Source organism: Balaenoptera borealis (genome assembly GCF_965194805.1).
Source record: "Balaenoptera borealis genome assembly, chromosome: 17".
Lineage (NCBI taxonomy): Eukaryota > Metazoa > Chordata > Mammalia > Artiodactyla > Balaenopteridae > Balaenoptera > Balaenoptera borealis.
In genome coordinates this window covers 22,363,717-22,386,106 of record NC_138876.1, presented here as the reverse complement: position 1 = coordinate 22,386,106, position 22,390 = coordinate 22,363,717, and the positions used below count along the sequence as shown (strand labels likewise).

General features: G+C 36.4%; 1 long non-coding RNA gene across 1 annotated transcript in view; it reads left to right on the top strand.

Annotated features, from left to right (window-relative positions):
* LOC309615230 overlaps window positions 1–21,229 on the top strand; it is a 68,177-nt gene extending 46,948 nt beyond the window's left edge. Inside the window, exon 2 of the long non-coding RNA XR_014236653.1 lies at window positions 1,413–21,229. This is a non-coding gene — a long non-coding RNA (uncharacterized lncRNA). The remainder of the gene's footprint in view (window positions 1–1,412) is intronic.
* The last annotated feature ends 1,161 nt before the right edge of the window (window positions 21,230–22,390 follow it).

The window sequence follows — 22,390 nt, the reverse complement described above, 5'->3', positions numbered from 1 at the left end:
CCAGAGATAAACCTACACACATATGGTCACCTTATCTTTGATAAAGGAGGCAAGATTATACAGTGGAGAAAAGACAGCCTCTTCAATAAGTGGTGCTGCGAAAACTGGACAGCTACATGTAAAAGAATGAAATTAGAACACTCCCTGACACCATACACAAAAATAAACTCAAAATGGATTAAAGACCTAAATGTAAGGCCAGACACCATCAAACTCTTAGAGGAAAACATAGGCAGAACACTCTATGACATAAATCACAGCAAGATCCTTTTTGACCCACATCCTAGAGAAATGGAAATAAAAACAAAAATAAACAAATGGGACCTAATGAAACTTAACACCTTTTGCACAGCAAAGGAAACCATAAACAAGACGAAAAGACAACCCTCAGAATGGGAGAAAATATTTGCAAATGAAGCAACTGACAAAGGAGTAATCTCTAAAACATACAAGCAACTCATGCAGCTCAATATCAAAAAAACAAACAACCCAATCCAAAAATGGGCAGAAGACCTAAATAGACATTTCTCCAAAGAAGATATACAGATTGCCAACAAACACATGAAAGAATGCTCAACATTATTAATCATTAGAGAAATGCAAATCAAAACTACAATGAGATATCATCTCACCCCGGTCAGAATGGCCATCATCAAAAAATCTACAAACAATAAATTCTGGAGAGGGTGTGGAGAAAAGGGAACCCTCTTGCAATGTTGGTGGGAATGTAAATTGATACAGCCACTATGGAGAACAGTATGGAGGTTCCTTAAAAAACTAAAAATAGGGCTTCCCTGGTGGCACAGTGGTTGAGAATCTGCCTGCCAATGCAGGGGACATGGGTTCGAGCCCTGGTCTGGGAGGATCCCACATGCCGCAGAGTGACTAGGCCCGTGAGCCAAAATTGCTGAGCCTGTGTGTCTGGAGCCTCTGCTCCGCAACAAGAGAGGCTACGATAGTGAGAGGCCCATGCACCGCGATGAAAAGTGGCCCCCACTTGCTGCAGCTAGAGAAAGCTCTCGCACAGAAACGAAGACCCAACACAGCCATAAATAAATAAAATAAATAAATAAATAAATTAATTAAATAAAATAAAATAAAAATAAAAAAATAAACAGGAGCTGTTGTTTAAAAAAACAAACAAACAAAAAAACCTAAAAATAGAACTACCATACGACCCAGCAATCCCACGACTGGGCACATACCCTGAGAAAACCATAATTCAAAAAGAGTCATGTACCAAAATGTTCATTGCAGCTCTATTTACAATAGCCAGGACATGGAAGCAACCTAAGTGTCCATCGACAGATGAATGGATAAAGAAGATGTGGCACATATATACAATGGAATATTACTCAGCCATAAAAAGGAATGAAACTGAGTTATTTGTAGTGAGGTGGATGGACCTAGAGACTGTCATACAGAGTGAAGTAAGTCAGAAAGAGAAAAACAAATACTGTATGCTAACACATATATATGGAATCTAAAAAAATAAAAAATAAAAAAAAATGGTCCGAAGAACCTAGGGGCAAGATGGGCACAAAGATGCAGACCTACTAGAGAATGGACTTGAGGATACGGGGAGGGGGAAGGGTAAGCTGGGACGAAGTGAGAGAGTGGCATGGATATATATACACTACCAAATGTAAAATAGATAGCTAGTGGGAAGCAGCCGCATAGCAGAGGGAGATCAGGTCGGTGTTTTGTGACCACCAGAGGGGTGGGATAGGGAGGGTGGGAGGGAGGGAGATGCAAGAGGGAAGAGATATGGGGACATATGTATCTGTATAACTGATTTACTTTGTTATAAAGCAGAAACTAACACACCATTGTAAAGCAATTATACTCTAATAAAGATGTTTAAAAAAAAAGGAATACTTATACTAGAATAAAGTATTAGTTGTTTATCTGAATTGCAAAATAAATAAATAAAAGAGCTTATAGTTCCAATGAAGAAACAGAGACTTAAACACATAACTATCACAAGATGAGCCAAGAGCTGGAAAAGAGATTAACTGACCACTACTTTACGTTTACTCGTTACCTGTGGAAGCACTATTGACTGCCCTATATACTCCTCATAACCCTCATTTTGTTACCACCATATTGCAAGTTCTAGCTATTGCAGTGAAAGCAGAAATGACATGTTCCAGGTCCAAGCAGAAGCATTTTTAAGCTGGAGTTTCATTCCCCATCTCTCTCTTTCCCTGTTATGGCAAATTGGAAGCCTCAAGTTGAAATTTCAGCAAAACGAGATACAAGTAGTCTGCCTCACAGTGGCCTTTGCACAGAAGAAAAAAAATAAATCCTCTGATGCGTGAAGCCCCAAGATCAGGTGGTTCGATAGTATAGCATAACTTAGCCCATTCTGATTAACATATGGCTATTTATCTATACCCATTTGGTGAGGAAAGTAAGACTTCGAAGAAATTTCCCAGATCTATGATATTTAAACTGAGTACTGAGTAATTTGGTAATTGGCTCCTATGTAGAGAAGAGAATTGCTTTTTTTTTTTTTTTTAGGAAAAGGAAATAGACCAAAGACCTAATCAATCAGAAGTGGTGAGTCAGGAAACAATAAGTTTTTAGAGTTTGAACTCTTAACCCAGGCTGGAGGATTTCCATCTGTCGAAACTGTGAAAATGTATGCAGTTTTTGTGCGTGGGCACACTTTTCTGGGAAGGTACCCGCAAGAATGTTTAGAGCACAGTTTAGGTGAGATGCAAAGGTGAGAGATGCAGGGGAAGAGAAAAACGGCAAATGGCTTGAAATGAGGCCAGAGAGCTAGAATTTATAAGGGACTTTACAAAGTCCACTAAAGGAGTTTAGATTTATTTTAATCTAGGCAGTTTATTAAACCTAAGATAGTACTCTGCAATTTCTTCTTGCCCAGTTCATTTTTACTGATCAGTCCAAAGTAGGAAAAATATGTCCTATGATTCTTAGGACAAAGTCTAACCTTTAACTTGGACCTTGAGGCTCTCTAGGATCTGAGTCTCACTAACTTCTCCAATTACAGTAGTTGGTACCTTACTCTTAAAGAGGAACCGTGTGAATTTGAATCCTTGCTCTACCTGTGTGTTACTGTCAGCACCTGTAAAATAAAGATAATAAGACTTCTTACTTGGAAGGTTTGTAGGGAAGATTAAATGAATAAATAGATGTAAACTATTTACATTTTTTAAAGTGCTGACACATTATACAATCTCAAATATTTGAGTGTTCTGTGCTGATCCCTCAGCCTCCACGCCTTACCATTCAGTTTCTGGGATAACATCTATTTATGCCTCAATTCATAGAGTGGATGCTACTTTTTTTCTGAGAAAGATACAGTGGTCCTCCAACATTCAGTTAGGTGATTGCCTATGCCCTTCCACGATACCTTGGAATTTTGAGTAGACTGTCCTCAAATTTAATCATATCCTTACTTATGTATATCTCTACACAGACTCTGGGAAATGGAATGCTATTGAAGAATTTTCATCAGAGGAATAACATGATTCGCATGTGTCTAAAGAATCACTCTGGCTGCTGTGTTGAGAGTAAATTCCATGGCAGCAAGTCCCTAGACCTGACACGACCAGTTAGAAGGCCATTGCAGAGGTCTAGGTCAGAGATGATGGAGACTTGGACTAGGGTAGCAGCAGTATAATTGTGATATACAGTTGGATTCTGGACATATTTTTTTAATTTAATTTTTATTTTATATTGGAGTATAGTTGATTTACAATGGATATATTTTGAAGGTGAAACCACAGTTTTCGGATGGATTAGATGTAGTATGTGAGAGAAATAGAAGAGTCAAAAGTGATTGCAACTTTGTGTCCTGGGAACCTGGAAGGATGGAGTTGCCATCTACTGAGAAAGGGAAGACTGTGGTGGAACAGCTTTTAGGGAAAAACAAAAACCAACAAGAGTTCAGTTACTGTCTGTTGGATTTGGGGCATTTATTAGACATCCAACTGGAGATAACTGGGTAGTCAGTTGGTTGTGCAAGAATGGATTTCAATAGCGAAGCTGCTGGGAGATGTAAATGTGGAAGTTGTCATCAAATAGGTGATCTTTAAAGCTCTAAGACCAGATGAGAGTACCAGGACAGTGAACGTAGGAGAGGAGGGCACCAGTGCCCAAGTTTGGTACATCTCTGACATTTAAGAGGTCAGGGAGCCAGAGAATGATCTGGACTGCAGTAGAGCACTAAGCAAAAGGGAAAGAAAACTGAGAGCATATGGTGGTCTATAAAGCAAGTAAAGAGAGAATTTGGAAGAAGATCCTTTTTTATTTACTTTTTTAAGATAGGAGAATTAGGAATGGTTCAGTAGAGACCAAAGGTTAATGATGTCAGAAAGGAAGGTGAGAATTGCTACAGTGCTTCCCATGAGTAAGCAAGAGGGTTTAAGATCTGACACACAAGTGGAGTGACTAGATTTAGATGGGGGTATGCATAGTTCACCTCTGATGATAACACAGGAAGGCAGATCTAGGGATATAAGGCTCATAGGCGGGAAATGTGATGAAGGAATTTGTGAAAGTCCCCCTCCTTAGTTCTTTCAGTTTTTTAGTCATCAGCTGAGCCTCAGTTTCCCCATATGCAAAACTAAGATACAAGATTTAGCATATTTCTGTGATTCTGTAAGTAGGTAGTACACACTCAAAAACATTCAAGAGCTGACTATCAACTCTGCATATTTGATTTGTAGAAGAGAACTTATAAAGCATAGCTATTACTATCATTATATTCTCAGAAAATGAAAAATGTCCCATGTTTTATTATATTTGGCTAGCATGACATCCCCACGGTTTCTGGCACATTTATGATTTCTACAGGAACAAGTGCAGAAACTGTCTTGGAGACTGACATAGCCCATCTGCTTTAAAATAGCTTGTATTATAAAATGCCATATTTTCTCCTAACATTCTCTTACACTGAAGCAGATTAAAAAGTTAGTATTATTAAGAACTCACCTTTTGAAGTAAACACCTATATAGGATCACGAAAAGCTTTCTTGAAACAGAAGTAGTTTGACTGTAGAAAGTTGGTTAGTTCAAGTTTTCTCTCCTAATGTAGGATCATTAGTGTTTAATGATGCATACCTATTTTGCCTTTAATAATGAGCTAAAAAAAAAGGTAATTTATAGTAACACAAGAAAATAGAAAAAGAATACAACTTCTGTTCTAAGGGGACATGCTTTTCATTTCAAAATGCTGGTTTTCCAGACCAAGGCTCCGATTAGGTTCTGAAGCAACTAGAGACGAATATAAGGGATTTTCAAAAATCATTATACAGGTACAGTGTCTGAGGGAGAAAAATGCCGCTGTAAAATCTAGTGGGTTTTTGTTATTGTTTACATTTTGCTATTTGGTGTTTTTAATCTTTCAGGTAAAAAGATCTCACGACTTCTATGCAGATGAACTGTCTGCATTTCAATTTAAAGTAATGGTGTGAGCAATTTCACTCCATTTCTTTCAGCTCCAATACGTTCATAGTGCCTGTGTTAATGCCTACCAACAAAACACGAAAGGAACAAAGGCTTCTAATTTGTATAATGGGCTTGAGTGAGATGGTCGCTTTCACCTCATGGATGAACACACTAAGCGATTAAAAATTTTTACAACCCAGAAACATACGGTATGTCAACATCCCATGCCACTCTCAAGCAAATACACTGAAGGGAAGCAAAATCCTTTTCATTATGGAGAGTGTCCTGTCAATATGCAGTTACTAGGGAAATTCATTCATGTTGTATATTTGCTATATCAATAGGTCACATATTTCTATGTTACTGAGTCTGAATATCTTTTTATATGAATATAAGAAAACAAAAGCACAGTAAAGTCGATACTTCTAATCTTTCAAAACCAATTTTTGGTACTTCTATAAATAATATCAATTGAGTCTGCTCAGGTTAAATGTTACCATGAAGCTTATGAAAGGAGCTAAGTAGTTCAAATGCCTGCAGTTGGGTAGAGCAGTGTATAGAGATTCATACAGCATAATCTGCTAAAGCATTTTAATAAGTAAGCATTGGGTAGAGTTTTCAGTTACTTCAAAGATTAACACTCAAATGTGTATTCTGGCAGATAAATACAAATTAGATAGATGACTGCCCATATTATCTTTCGATCTCACTATGTATTTCTCCCATGAAGATCAGTTAGCTATTTGAATTCATAGTATATTTGTCTTTGTTCCTTTTTATCAAAAGTATGTTCTACTTCCTGATTTGGAAATCTAAGCATGCATTGTAAATTATCTTAAACAGGAAGATTCAAGGTTTGTTGCAGATAATTTCAGCAACCACCTAAAACATGCAAGTGTATCTGAATACAATAACCAAAAAAATGGTACTCACTTGAAAGTTGGTCCAGGTAAATATTTCTTTCAATGACCTTCATGCTAACCAGATCGTATTTCCAAATGTATTCTTTGTTTGATAAATGTAACAGACATGACAAATATTTTCTCATCATATTAAATAAGTTGTACCTTTATGAACGCACACACAAAGAGATAAAAAGGAAAGTACTGTCTAAGTCCACTGTCTTAAATTGCATGGTTAAATCAGATTCCTTTGGGCATGCCTATCTAAAACCAATACAGTCCCTTAAATTCTTAGGACAGAATTTGCTTTACTTGGAAATAGGCAATCTTATAAATTGCTGGCAGTGGTGTTTCCATATGATGTCAATTATTTTTTCAAAATAATTGAAAAAATTTAGTGAATATGTTAAACTATTTCTATACTCAACTGATATATTATTTCATTTTCAGATTCATTCATTCATTCATTCAACCAATATTTACTGAGTGATTATTATTCCAAAGGGTTGAAGATAGAGAGTAGAACAAAATAGATAAAGTCTGGCCTCATGGAGTTTACATGAAAGAAGACTGGAGGAAAGTTTAAATCAAAGTTATTTATGATTGCAATTGACATAAACGAAAATACTAAGTTAATGTATAAACGGTAAGGAAGAACAACTACCAGATCACAAATCAACCTTTTGTGTACACTAACACGTAAAACCAATGATTTGTTTAATCAGTACATTTTAGTTTTATGTACGTGGGAATATTTGCTGAATCAGGCTTCCTTTTTAAATATAAAAGTATTTTTTTTAATTAAAATATAAAAAGAACTCTTAAAATTCAATAATAAATAAACACAGAGCCCAGAGGAAAAATGGCAGCAAGATATTTGAACACACATTTCACCAAAGAAGATACATAGATGGCAAATAAGCATATGAAAAGATGTTCCATATCATTTGTCATTAGAAATGCAAATGTAAACAACGAGATACCACTACACACCTATTAGAATGGCTGAAATCTAAGAAAAGGTGACTCTACCAATTGCTGGTGAGGAGGTGGGGCAACAGGAACTCTCATTCATTGCTGTTAGGCATGTAAAATGGTACAGAAACCTTGGAAGACACAGCAGTTTTTTACAAAGCTGAACATAGTCTTACTGTACAATCTGGCAGCCGAAATCCTCGATATTTATCCAAGTGATTTGAAACTTATATACACACAAAAATCAGCATGCGAATGTTTAGAGCAGCCTTATTCATAATCACCAAACACTGGAAACAACCAAGATGTCCTTGGATAGGTGAATGGTTGAACAAATTGTACATCCTGACAATGTAATCTTTTTCTGTGACAACAAAGGGATGAGCTATCAAGTCATTTAAAAATAAGGATAAACCTTAAATGTATATTGCTAAGTGAAAGAAACCAGTCCGAAAAGCCCTCATATCACATACTTCTTTATGACATTGTAGAACGGACAAAAGTACAGATATCAGTGGTTGCAAGGCACTCATCGAGTAGGGAGAGAGTTGAACACGAAAAGCACATGGAATTTTTTTAAGGCAATAAAACCATTCTGTATGAAACTTATCCACTGGTCAAAATCTATAGAACTTTACAGCACAAGGAGTGAAGCTTAATATATGAAATTCAAAAAACATAATTTAAGAGATTGAGCAGTGGGGGCGTAGGGAGATACAAAAAATAGAATGCAGAATGTGACAAAATAAGCAAACTTTATTACAAATGTATGAAGTAACTTTGAAGAGGGTGATGGGAAAATGTCCTGACATAAGTGATACTAGAAATGAGTGGAGTAAAACTAAAAGCAAAGGAACTGTATATAATCACTCTACTCTAGCTGATGAAGTTGTGTCCCAATGGGGTATGGGTTAAAAATTCTGAAAACACTACGTATGTATATTTGAGATGAACCATTAAATGTATGGATGACAGACTCGGGGAAGCCAGGTTTTTCACCATTGGGGTGGGAAGTTAGAGAAAAGCAAGGGGAGAATGCTAGTATGATCCATTTGGTAATGGATTAGAGTTGGAGACATCAGTGAGAAACACATGTTTAACTTAATCTATATACAGATGGCTGCATAGAGAATATGTACAGATGTGTGTATATACACAGGTTAATAGACACCCATATATTTTGTTGCTCTCAGTTGAGAGGACCTTGTACCAAGAATATCTCAGTAGCAAGGAGCACACCTATGGCTCAGATCTTGGTTTCTAATACCATTCTCAGATAAGAGGAACCAGGCATCCTTGGAAAAATAGCTGCTTCTAGGACTGAGATAGGAAATATTCAAGATAAGCCTGCAGTATTTATACTACCAGAAACTAAGGAAGTACTCCCAAAAAATTGTTTTTTAATTGATAGAGCTATGTCAAAGGGACTTCGGAGCCTTCCGAAAGAGTTCCCAATGGCCAAAGCTGGAATAATTTGAGCAAAAAGATAAATAAAGTGATATTGGATTATAACTCAGAGTATAAAATAAATAACCATGAGTCCATAATGATACGAGTAGTTCACTGAATAAGGAGAATAGACAAATACCCCTTATAGAATAATTCCAAATAATTTATGTAGATACCCCACCCTTAAGAAGGTAGAATATGACTTGCTCCTTCTTGTGTGTGAGCTGCACATAGTGACTTCTTTCCAAAGAGTAAAATATGGAAAAGAGGAAAAAGAATAACTTTAAAATGGAGAAATCAGACAAGTAGTATCTTAGCCAGGTGACCAAGATTAACATCAACAGTGATAAGTCAGGTTGATAATATGTACCACTGGTATGATCTGATGAGAATGGCACTTGACCTCTGTGGTTTTTCTCCCCAAATCCCATAACTCCAGTTCGGTCATAAAGAAAACATCAGACCAATTCCAAAAGAGGGTGTCCTACAAAATACTTGATCAGTACTTCTCAAAACTGTCAAGGTCATCAAAAACAAAGAAAGTCTGAGTAACTGTCACAGCCAACAGGAACCTAAGAATACATGATAAATAAATATGATGTAATATTCTGGATAGGATCCTGGGACAAAAAAAAAAAGGACATTAGGGAAAAGCTACGGAGATCAGAGTAAAGTATGGTCTTCAGTTAACAATAATGTAAAAACTTTTTCCGCTTAATTTCAGCAGACTCGTCTCTACCCTTCCCAGTATTATCACTCTTATGCTCAGAGAACACAAACAGCTGTATAATCACAGATATCAGAACTCCCAGGGAATTGAGATTTCTCAGGAAACTGATTATTCTGCAGAGGATGAAGTATTTAGTAAAATAAGATTCCCCACCTTTTCAAGCAGTACACACTCAACCTGATTTAATCTTTCCTTGATGACTCAAGGTCTCTAGGAATAGCAATTGTTGGATGATTTACAGGGATTTTTTTTTTTTAGGGCCCATTGTCCTAACTCCAAGTACTTCTAAGACAGAGGCAGCTTCCCTTTTTGAAAAAAGCATTTACACATTGCAAAGGTACTATTCTTTTTTGTGAGCATTACATTTGAGGTGTCCCTAGATCACCATGGTCTCTTTTGGTTTTCTATTACAGTTCCTTCTCACTTTTTTGTCTGGCTCTGGGTATAACTATCTGGCCTGACCTGAGAATTATTACCACATTGCATCTTATAACTGCTCCTCACCTCTACATGTTGCAGTCATGGCAAGGGACATAATATCTCAGACCTTTGGGATACCACTATGGGAGCCTTGGTAACTCCTGAGCCCTATTTGTCATTTATCAAACTGCATCTTATTTATTTTGCATACTTTAATTTCAGAACAAAGCAAACAAAAACAAAAAAACACTATACAAAACATCCAAACCCAAAGTCAAATGTGGGAAGTTATAGGGCTTGAGGCCCTTGTATCCTGCCTTAGACAGAAAGACAGAGATTAAACCACTAGACATCAGCAGGGGGAATCAGGCAGGTCGGGGCCACTAGGGCTACTGCTGGGGGAGCCATGGGAATGCCTATGAGAAAGGCATTTCTTGATGACTTTATATAAAATAATGTCCCCTAATAACTGTCTAGCCCTTCTGATTTATTTTCTGTAGCACTTATTACAGCTGGATTTACATGCTTATGTGTTTACTTGTTTATTGTTTATCTTCCCCATTTGAAAGAAGTTCAACAAAGGCAGGCACCATGCCTTTCTAGTTCCCTGCTCCAAACCCCATGCTTACAATAGTCCTAGTTAATGAATATTTGTTAAATAAATGAAGATTGAACTTTCTAGGGTCAGAGTGTTCCTGTGTGTTTCTGAAAAAATTTTGGAAGTCTCTTTGCTTTGTCTAATCAACTTCCTCCACTCTCACAGAAGTTACAATACCCACTGATGAATTAGATTTCAATAAACACTGGTTGATGGTCTGTGATGATCTCAGATAAGGAACTATCTGAACTGTGTGTATGTACTTTATGACATCAATGTTGGCCACTCAAATGCCTTAAAAATTTCTTGGCCACATTCTGGAGGTTTTATGTGAAGTTGCTGAATTGTTATGCTATGAATCGCAGAAGAGTAACTGTTACTTTAATTTAATCCCCAAAAAAACATGCACGGTACAGGAAGTATTCTTGGAAGAAAGAAATACAATCAATTCCAAAGACAAATATATGCTATTTAAAAAATTAAGTATTCTTTTTAAAAAAATCACATATTTGTGTCCCTCTTCTGTAGAGACTGTAATCAAGAGAGGATTAGATTAATATTGACAAATGTCACTAATTTTATTTCTCCCAAACATTTTCAGATCATAAGTAATATGCCCATATCCATGGGAACCACAAGACAACAGATTTTTCTTGAGGCCACATTGCCCCTATAAAAATAATTTTAACAGGCTAAACTGTCACTCAGTTTAGAATAGTGCAAAATGCATTTCCTCTTGGCAATAAGCAATATTTTCATTAATAGCCAAGACTGATCATTGTAAATTTATTTTATCGTTTTATACAGTACTGTGCAACTCAAGGTAGTATCACAAGGTCAGAATGAATGTAAAAACCCATCTTTATTCAAAATACATTAACAAAGAGAGTAGGAACATTCTGTGCATAGCCCAACAATGAAACACACCAAAATGTCAGAACTGCTTTAATTATATGAGAGTACCAATTGTTCTTAACACAAATCAAATGTGTAACAAAAGAAATAAAACTACTTTTAGCTTCTTCACACACCTACTTATCTCACAGAATTTAAATCTTCAGGGGGCTTGAACTCTTAGTCTTATTCCCCTCTTTTCCTTGGCACTCTAGGTTTAAAGGCTGTTTTTCTCACATCTTTCCTTTTGGAAAGGCCCTCATTTGGCTATTCTCATGAATGTTACTCCATTCTCATGAAAGTGGGTCATATAAACACAGAATGTTTCCTTAGCTGAATTCCTTCCGGTTCTATTGTCTCTTTCTATTTATAATGGAAAAACAATCATAAAAAAAATCAAATGTGCCCAGGCAGCATCCTCTTTTACTTTAGCTTCTCAGTCCCTCCTGTGGGGATGAAGTGACCCAAGATGGCAGTGTGCCTCTTGGTTAATTACTTACAGGAGTCGTCTTCTCATACTCAGATTCAGAACATGGGTTTGATGAAGTCAAAGGATGTTTATAAGTACATCGCCATTATCAATTCCAGTTCATGCACCTAAGGAAAGTAGAAAAGGATACGACATGATCATACAGAAATATACATCAGCACAAAACCATGAAATACACATATAACAAAGATTAATATCTGAAGTAGCACAACTCTGAGAGAATTTACTTTTATTTAGGATTTGCTGCCCACTTCACAGAAGTAGTTTACTATACATACAAATTTATGATATGCTGCTATGGTATTGAGATTCAACTGCTCAGAGAGGGACTGTAATTTGTAGCCTCCCTCTCCTCTTGTATCTAGGTGTGGTCATATCATTATTTCTCAGCAATGAAGTGTGTGTAGAAGTAATATGGATCTCTTCCGGGTCAGGGGGTTTAAGAAGCAGGTGGACCTTCCATTCACTGGCTGTTTACAAAAGATGATAAGGTCCTAAGGGATAGTGGAATTACAATAAGGTTGGCCCGGGAACCCCCTGAACTACCATGTGAAAAACTGGCAGCCAACCAGGAACACCTTCACTGAATCATTACTTGAAGGAAAAATATACTTCTCCTGCTTTCAGCTACTGCAACTTGGGGGTTTATTTCTTATAACTGCCAGTACTAACCTAATACATGCTTTTTTCCATATAGTTTAGGATTTCATTCCTGGTTCAAATCTCACCCTTTCTGTTACACCTTGTTCAAGTCTCTGTTCTTCAAAGAAGAGTTATCTGATGGTTCCAACTTCTACTGATTTTTCCTTTCCCTGATTCCCCCTGTACTGTCTATCCTATATCCCAATGGTTGTCAAACCTGGAAAGATATTGAAATCACCTTGGTAAATTTTTACAAAAAACACTTAAGCATCACTTGACCTCATGATTTAGAGTCTCCGATGATACAACCTGTGAATATGCATTTTTAAAAGCTCTCCAGATGATGCTGATATACACTCAGATTTGGAAACTTCCGGCATAGAAGAAATCTAAAGGTTTTCATATTTCATTGTTTTTGTTCTTTTCATTATTGCTTGGAAGAGTCAACTATTTTAAATGAATAAATCTTCATCCTTTTTCACATTTGTGCACAGATAGAAAGAGTTGCCCATGTGTGAAGCAACTCCATGTCAAATCAATACTTGCAAAACTCTTGAGGATGACCACCTGCCTCTGCAATGCACCTCTCATAGGACCCCCAAATGTGAATTTCACATTTATCGCCTTTTAAGAAAATTATCTGAGACATACCTTCAACTTTGGTGATAAATGGCAAATATCTAAAACAATTTTATTAATTGGAAGATGGATTGAACTTATTCTCATGCTTTCATATTTGTCTTTTTCTAATAAGTGATAATCTCCTGAAAGACAGGGTTCTGCCTTAAGAATTCTAATTTAATTTGTGTCCCCTCAGACTTCCCAAGTTTATGGGGGCTAAAGGAGTCATGAGTCTATTCTCCTCACTTGTTAACATAAAGCATTCAGCTTCATGCAAAATCTCACCCATTAATTTCTGGGATTCCCTAGGGATATCTGTCATGCTGTTATGTTGTGTGTTTCTCTGAGAATTTGAAGTACCAAGGTATTTAGAGGCTGAAGAAAGAACCTCCTCTTGAGCACCATAGTGATATTATTTTTCATTCTACTATATTATGAAGACCTTCATGGAAACAGCTCTTCCCGTAAGCTAAGGCTACAGCTCCCAGAGGTAGACCAGAAGACCAATATTTGATAGCTATCTTATAGTCCTCTCTATTTTCCCTCCCATAGGCAATGAACTCCCTCCTTCTAGATCCTTTGTCTTTTATGGTCAAAACCACATACATAAACTCCTCTCTGGCTGCTTAACAACAGAAAAAGATGTGAGAGACACCAACGTTGCACCAACAGAATGTTAATAAGTAGTTAAATTAAATTTACATTTATATTGTTAATGCCAGTGATCTTAGTCTTGTGTCTCTGAGTTATTCACATAATGAACTATTTTTTTAAATGCCACAAGACTAGACTGGATTTCTATAATATAGATATGGGTTTAATTTTATAAATTATTATACTTTTCTATTAAATATGAATAGAATACCATTCACAAATCTAATCCTTGAATTTCTCTATTGGGGATAACTCATATACAACATATGTGTACACTCTTAGGGACAGGCATAATAAGGTTACATTTATTTTTTATTACCTTCAAGTGGGCTATGCCTTTAAAGTTATCCTTAAAATATTAATAATTTGATATTTTAATACCAGAGCTTCAATTTTTCTTTGTTCTATGTCCAAATGAGTTTCATTCCATACTGAATTTCTTTGGAGCGTTTCATATGTTCACTAGCCTTATATTCATTTTCATCAGCTCTATAAGGCTCGAGATATTTTAAGCTGCAATGACTGAAATTTAGTTTAAAATTAAGTTAGCTGGTTTTCCATTATGAGGCCCAGGGTCTCCCAAAGGCAAATAATGGTGAAGTTGGCTTCCTTTTCTAAGTTAACATGCCTGGTAGTGATTTAACTTGTTTTCATAAATAACTTCTCTTTTAGGGAAAATATTCTTGTTTCATCAGGCAAAAATAGGCTAAAACAGAAACCATAATTTTTTCCCAAGATCATAAAAGGAGAGGATAAATTCTAGGCTTCTGTTTACTAGTTTCTCATCATACGATCTTAGTAGGCTATGTTATATAGGTGATGACATAAATATCACAGTTATTTGCTTTTATTCAACTAGGAAACAGACCTCGGTTGAATGAAGGAGTCTTCCCTGGTCAGAAACACCATTCTAACAAATGTCATCTTAAATACTATGGGCTCCTTCTTACGATATGGACATTTTCTGACATGTGGCCAAACATTTCGATTCCCCTATCTCTTATATTTACTATGGTTGTTGGAGTCAGGTCTAATCTTAATAAAAGTGTAGAGCCCCTGTCACACTGTCAGTTACAAGATCCTCAATACGTACTGGTTATTATCTCCTATCTCCACATTGTGAGAAGGTAATCACACAATTTTATAACTAAAGTGCCCAGATTTTATAACTGAAGTTCAGATCCTTTAAAACAGACATTATTTATGCAACTGCACCTGTTGAATTTAAGACTTTTTGTCACATTTTCTACCAGCTTACTTAATTATTGCTCAGCACTTTACTGCTTTCTTAGGCTCTCATCTGACAGTAAAACAGAGAAATCTTCCATTCTGTATTAAACCCGTAGAGAGCTTTCCTTTGTGGTTTAAGAACAGCCCAACATACTGGCTATTTTTAAGCACTCATGATAGTTGCTATCTGCCCTGGAACACGTTGAAAACATAGCTCTGAACAGAAAATAACAGAAGCTGTATTTCATGATTCTAACTTAGGGGTAGCCGCATATCTTAGTGGGAATGAAAAATAATTAAAATCTTCCTTCAAAATGGAGAGATTTATCCTGAGCATGCTATAGCAGATGTGCATACAATCAAAAAAAATCAATTTTTTCTCAGAAACCTTATGAATATTTTCAAGTGGATAGTGAAAAATATGAAACTGTGAATGAATGTTATAATGACTCCCATGTGAATTATCGGGTTACCATGAGAATAAGGGATGGAGACAAAAGTTATAAAATTTCAGCTCCTGGTAGAGCTTGCTCCAAAACTTTCCTATTATTCAGGGTTGTTGTGAAGCTCAAGTGAGCCAATGTACTTGAAAGTTCTTTGCAAACTGTAAAGTACTTACCATATGAGTACTTGTTCATAGAATACAGGGAGTTGAAACATGAATAAAAAGACTTTGGTGACCTTAAAAATCTATATAACATTCAATAAACATATAAAACTCTTTGACTAGTGATTCTAAACAAAAGTCTCAAGTCTCATTCAGAATTTTTAAATCAGTTTCAGTCCCAGGCAGTAATTCCAAATAATCTATCCTCTTTCCTCTGTGCCCTCTCATGTGCAGATTTGCACACAAAGTCATTATTACTTTTTATGCAGTACTTTGGAGTAGGGTCCATAACTGCCTTCCTATTTCTTGAACCTCTCTTCAAAATTCTACTGGCAGCCAACAGCAACTATAATCAAAGCAATGGGACAGTTCAAGTGTTTGCAACAGCACAGCGTTTTGTTATGCAACTGAAAGATAAATATGGCTTTATCTTTCCAACCGTCCAGCTTTATTTCTGCCAAAGAGTGGTAAAAGTGAAAAGGAAAATATTTGTGGGAAAATGGCTGAAAATGATGAGAAATATAGCAGATACAGATGGTATTGCTCAAGTTAGAGATTTCCTAATTTGGAAATTTTATGAAAGTAGGTTGGCTAGCCACTTCAGCAATACCTTGCAAAGTGGTAGTTCCATAGGTTAAGGCTGACCTCAGTTTTGCAGCCCAGAAATGTGATTTTATCATTGCTATGCTAAAGAATAGGCTTCTGGGAATTGATTCATGCTAAGCACAGCCATCAGATTCTGACCAGAATGTCATTGAATTCTTTACAAAGTATGAGTATGAGCAGTTATGTCAGTGGCTCAATATATCACTCTCCCTAGAAGGAAATCTGCAAGAAAAGTTAAATTATACTAGAAGGTTGGTGAGCAAGGGAAAGGAAAAAGTGAAGCTTGGTTCAGTCCAGTTCTGGCTCCTATATATTCTAGATATTGCTGACCACTATGTATACTAAGATGAATAAAACAAGATTGTACACTTAGGAGATCAATGAAGTGGGGAACTGAAACATATACACATTATTTCCTATCAGCCAGGGTTCTTAGCTGCAAGTGACTGAAATCAACTGTAACTTTTTCATGCATAATAGTTTATTAAAACTAGAATGGGTTGCTCCAGGAATTGCTAGAAACTCATCAATTGAACTGGCAAGATTGTTTTCATTGTTATGGCTAAAAGCTATGATAATCCTAAACATCCATCTCCATTAAATTCAAGACAACGAGGCAACATCAAGAACTGACATTAATCTAGGACACATGTAGTTCAAAATATCCTTACAAGGAATAAATTATTCTTTCTATTTGCAAATGTAGATGCCAAACTTTGGTCAGATCAAGAAATTGTGCCCAGATTGCCAACTGATAAGTAACAGAAAAAGATGCCAAGCCAGGCATGTCTGATTGCAACAAATCTGTTTTGTACAGTGTATCAAATGCATCTTAAGATGTATTTAGTTCTGGTCATTCCATCCAGGATTGAGAAAGTCACGGGGACTGTCTCATGATAACTAAACACGTGAGATTGACTGACAATTTTGAATGCTGAATATTGAAGATCAAGTACTTAGTCATTATGCCCTCTTTTCTGGACAGTTTTGAAAGTCCACTGACCTAATGTTATCATTCTTTTCTTCTGGACATTATGTAGCTAACACTTTCTTGATAGCACATTCTTTATCCATGCACACATATCCTAACTAAGTGGATGATTTCTTTCAAAGTCCATCACATTTCAGTAATAACATATAGCTCAGGCACTTGAACTAACCTTGAGTATTTCCCAATTCTCCTCTGACCCATATTTACAAAGTTTATCACAGGGTGGGAATAACTCTTACATGTGGATAATCTTTTCTATTACATATTGATTCATAATAGTTTTTGTTCCAGAAAATAAATTTATTTCTAATTCCTACAGGTGCCTACAGTTGCACTTCACTGCAGCCTTCTATGTTCAGAACATATTCTGGGTATAAACTTGAGACCTGCACATTTCCATAAACGTCAATAAAGCTATGCTCCGGAATAAAAAGCACATCGACTCTGCCACCAACCAACAGAATCATCTGCCTGTTGAATATCAGATTCCTCCCTGTTCCTTCCTCCAGCTTCCTTCTGCACTGAGGGTGGCTGACCCCCCCCATCAATTACATTTCCCAGACTTCCCTTCCCAGTGGCTTCTCTGGGTTCTCATGATGGTAGACACTGACAAGAATGTGGAAGGCAGAAAAAGAGAAGGAGGCAGAATATTTCTTCTCTGACTCTCTTTTGGATTTGTACCTTGGTGATCCCAGATTCTACTAAGACTCTGATAACACTTTTCTTTCCTTTGTTGTCTCAGCTCAAGAAATTTTAGTGGCTTTCAGATATTGCTAATCTCTGGACTGCCTCATTGTCCCCTATTTGCCTTACTGATCTTCCATCCTCTTTGTAAAACTGATCTCCATATTATATCCTCTTGATTCAGATACTTGGTATTGGTCCTGTTTTCCCAACTGATCTCTGACTGATACTTCTCTCAATAGGATATAAATGCAAATGAAAAGAAATATATAAATGTTGAAATAAACAGAAAAAATAAAATGATGAAATAACAAGTAAACTTTGAAAGTGTGTGCAAGGAAAAAAAGGGACAATTTGAAGGACAGATTGAATCACTTAAAGCTTGAAAAGTCCTTGCCCATGCAACTGATAATAATAGGCTAACATCGAGACAAAGTAATAGAAAAAACTGGGGGAAAACCTGTTTGATTGGCTAAAGATCAGCATCAACTAATTCTGGAGGCATACAGGGGTTTCAGAACATAAAGCCTGAAAGAAGAAAAAGAATACTTCTGGTCAACCCACCATCAGAAGCCTTGTTCCATTCCTTAAGCTCAAGTCCCATGCAAATCTGTGATTGCCAAAATGAACAACAAAGCAGCAAGAGAGGCTGCTGCAGTTTGCTGAAGACCTCTCTAGATACTTCCAGAGATGAGCAAGGACAGAAGTCACCTGCCTCAATAGATGTGCTATATAGAATAATCTGGGTTGAGAATGATGCCCAATAAGCTGTATATCAGCAAGTTGGGGAAAAGATTTGATGGAATAACTCGTCTTCAAATTTTATGAAAATAGTTCCAGAGGTTGACTGTAAGATTGAACTCCTCCTAGTGACTTAGGTCTTATAAAGTAAAACACTTGTGGAAAAGTACCCTTAAGGTACCTCACTCTTCCTTTACAGGAACGTCGCAAGGATAAAATAGTCAACAATAAAAACAAAATAAAAATTCACCTTAAACTTGTGCCTACAAAAAAATCCATGAATCTCTTTAGTAAGATTTTCCCGAGAGGAATGATAACATCTATTTTGCAGTCTCACAAACCATGCAAGAGAGTTCCAGTTGTTCTGCATCCTTACCTGTACTTGGGATTATCAGTCTTTTAAATTTTAATCATTCTAGTAAGTATTTAGTCACATTTCAATGTGGTTTAAACATGCACTTCCTTAAAGAATAAAGATGTTAAGCATTTTTAATGTTTTTTACATGCAATTCATATATCTTTTTTGGTAAAATGCCTATTCAAATCTTTTGCCCATTTGGTATTGAATTATCTTTTTATTTTGTGTAATACAAAAAAATTCACCTTAAGTATTTTCAGCTTTAAACAAACAAATTATCGGGGTTCTATGGAATTAAGTTTCACATTAATTACTACTTAAGAGTTATTTGAAGGTTCTACTTGAAACTTGAAGAATTTGAGAAATGCTGTGAATGGCATTAGCCAATGGCTCAGCATTAATTTGTAGTTATAACTCTGCCATTATCTCCTCTTCCCTATGAATAGAACAATATCCTTGAAGTAAGAGTTAAAAAAACAAATAAAATCCAGCCACACAAAAGGTAAAAATTTAGTATGATTTTTAAAAGTTACAAGTGGTATGAGGACACACATGGGAAACATGTGGCTTCTCCAGATGTGATTTAGAAGAAAGCCAAGAACCACTGCAAATAGTTCTAGAATATGAGGATTCAAGAGTGTATCGCGGGAAAAAAAACACTCAAAAACCGAATTAGGATGTTTTCTTCACCAACATCAGAGGCTTAAAGTAATTTCTTTTGATGGAACTAGGGAAAAATAAAAATGGAAATGAATCCTAGATACAAAAAATACCCTACATATTGAAATTCTTAAGTGATACAGAGATGGCTCCTTAATCCCAAGACACTTACTTTATTCATTTGATTCATTTAACTCATTTTTTCCCTTAGCCAGACAAGAGCATTTTCTTAATAACTCTATGAAAAAAAATGATTGTTTAGCTTCAATTGGCTCTTACTTAAAAACTTATGAAATTAATGTAACAGAAATTTGCCGTAAGCCAATAGACAAACTAAAGATTTGCAAAACAAACAAAAAAGTTATTTCTCATTTCTTTACTAAAAAACTCATTGCTTGTCCAACAATGTATAGCTTTAAAACATACTTCCAGTTTAAACAGCACAGTGTAGCGAAGGGTAGTACATCTCAACTGTATAAAGTGCATCAGAGCATTACACACAGCGAGTATGATGGAAGAGGCTGATTACCTTTGGGATTGCAACTATTTTGATGCTACCTACATCAGGCAAGAACACTGCTGTTACAGCCACATACTGTGTCTATTGTTAGAAATTCTGACTGTCTGCATTTAGCAACTGGGAATATGAAAACAAACATCGTTCCAACTAAAACAATAGTCAAAGTAACCTTTTCAATTGAATTGGTGCTTGCAATAATGGAACTGTAGTACAGACCACTCCGTGTATTTGCAATCATTTCAGCTGTGTTTCTCTCACTGAAGCCGCTTTACACATCTTTAATAGAAATCTTTTTTTTTTTTTTTTTTTTTTTTAATCAGACTACTTGGCAGTCTTCACACTTCCCTGGTGCTTTTATTTATCTTGAAGGCTGTATCTGTAATTGACACAAGAAAGCAGAAGCTAGGAGGATATAACTAAGAGGATCAGAAGGTGGAGGGGGTCCCACTGGCTCATGGATTCAGGTGCAGGACTTTCTCCAGGGTGATGTGCCTTTGGACCACTGGCTACACCTGACTGGAACACTCTGGATGACTGTCAAAATTCACAGTGATATCCTTATGTTTCCAGGCCAACCTTTCACAAAGACTTGGGTGGTGAGCTTAACAGCAAACCTGGCTTAGCTTTGCTGGCACTTGCTATTTTGAGAAAATACTCAAAGGTCCTTCCTGTCATAAAACACTGGATAGAGGAAAGCTAGGAAAAGTCCAACTTTAATTTCATGAATCTGCACTTGCAAAAACACATATCTTCACCAAAAATTAAGAAGACTTGAGAATTTGGCTCCAAACAAAATTCCACTCCTGGGACAGCAGGATTGAATGCAGATTTCTGCTGTGGGCAAAACCTCACTATTATTTCTAGACAATGGGGCTTTCTGTAGTGAAAATGGTGGCTCTCTGCGCATAGAATGGCCACCAGCCAATTCCCAGTTTTCTCCAGTGAATTTGCCAGATTGGCTAAGGGAGAGAATATTTTCACACAGACTGGTAATATGTCTGATGAAACCTGGGGGGAAATTAATCCAGTTAACTTTTTTAAAAAAACTGGAGATCCGAAAGCTCAGAAAAAATATATTAAATTACTTCCAAGGGGTAGAGCAGAGACAACTTTTCTTTACAATCTGGAAGGAAATTACCCTCCAGTAAGCTCTGCATTTGTTTAATGTCCTCAGGGTGACCTAGCTCATAGCTTCTCTCACTATATTGCTAATATGAATTACCAGAGGGTCTTTTTCAACTTCAGATTCTAATTCTGGAGGTCTAGAGGGAGACCTGAAATTTCACATTTTAACAAGCACCAGGTGATGGTGGCCCGGCTGATGCCCACCACACTTTGAGTAGCAAGGATTTAGATGACTATATGATCATTCACCTAAGCAATTGATTGACAAATATTCAGTACAGTAGTCCCTCCATATCCACGGGGCATACGTTCCAAGACCCCCCAGTGGATGCCTGAAATCACAAATAGTACCTAACCCTATCCCCTAGAATATACTAGGTTTTTTTCTTAATTATATATGCCTCTGATAAAGTTTAATTAGGCACAGTAAGAGATTAACCAAAATAACCAATAATAAAATAAAACAATTATAACAATATATTGTAATAAAAGTTATGTGAATGTGCTCTTTCTCTCTATCTCAAAATATCTTATTGTTCAGATTTAATGCCTTTTCCATCTTAACTAAACACCACACACCATGGCTGTAACTTTTGCAGTTTGAGGTGCGCCAGCAAAACTAGCACAAATTTCTTTTTCCTTCTTCACAATATCATGGATAGAAGATTCCTTCTTACTGTAGATCTTAGCAATCTCAGTGTATGTTTTTTTTTCCTTCCTTATTAAGTTGAGAACTTTCACTTTTTCACTTAAAGGAAGCACTTTACGACTTCTCTTCAGCATATCACTACTCTTGCTCCTTGGGGCCATTCTTGAGTAAAATAAGTGTTACTTGAACACAAGCACTGCGGTAGACACCTCGACAGTTCATCTGATAACTGGGATGGCTACTAAGTGATTACTGGGTGGGATACATAGACAAAGGGATGATTCATGTCACGAGTGGGAAAGGGATGGCAGGGGATGGTAGGAGATTTCATCACACTACTCAGAAAAGCATGCAATTTAAAACTTCTGAATTGTTCATTTCTGGAATTTTCCATTTAATATTTTCAGGCCAAGGTTGACCACG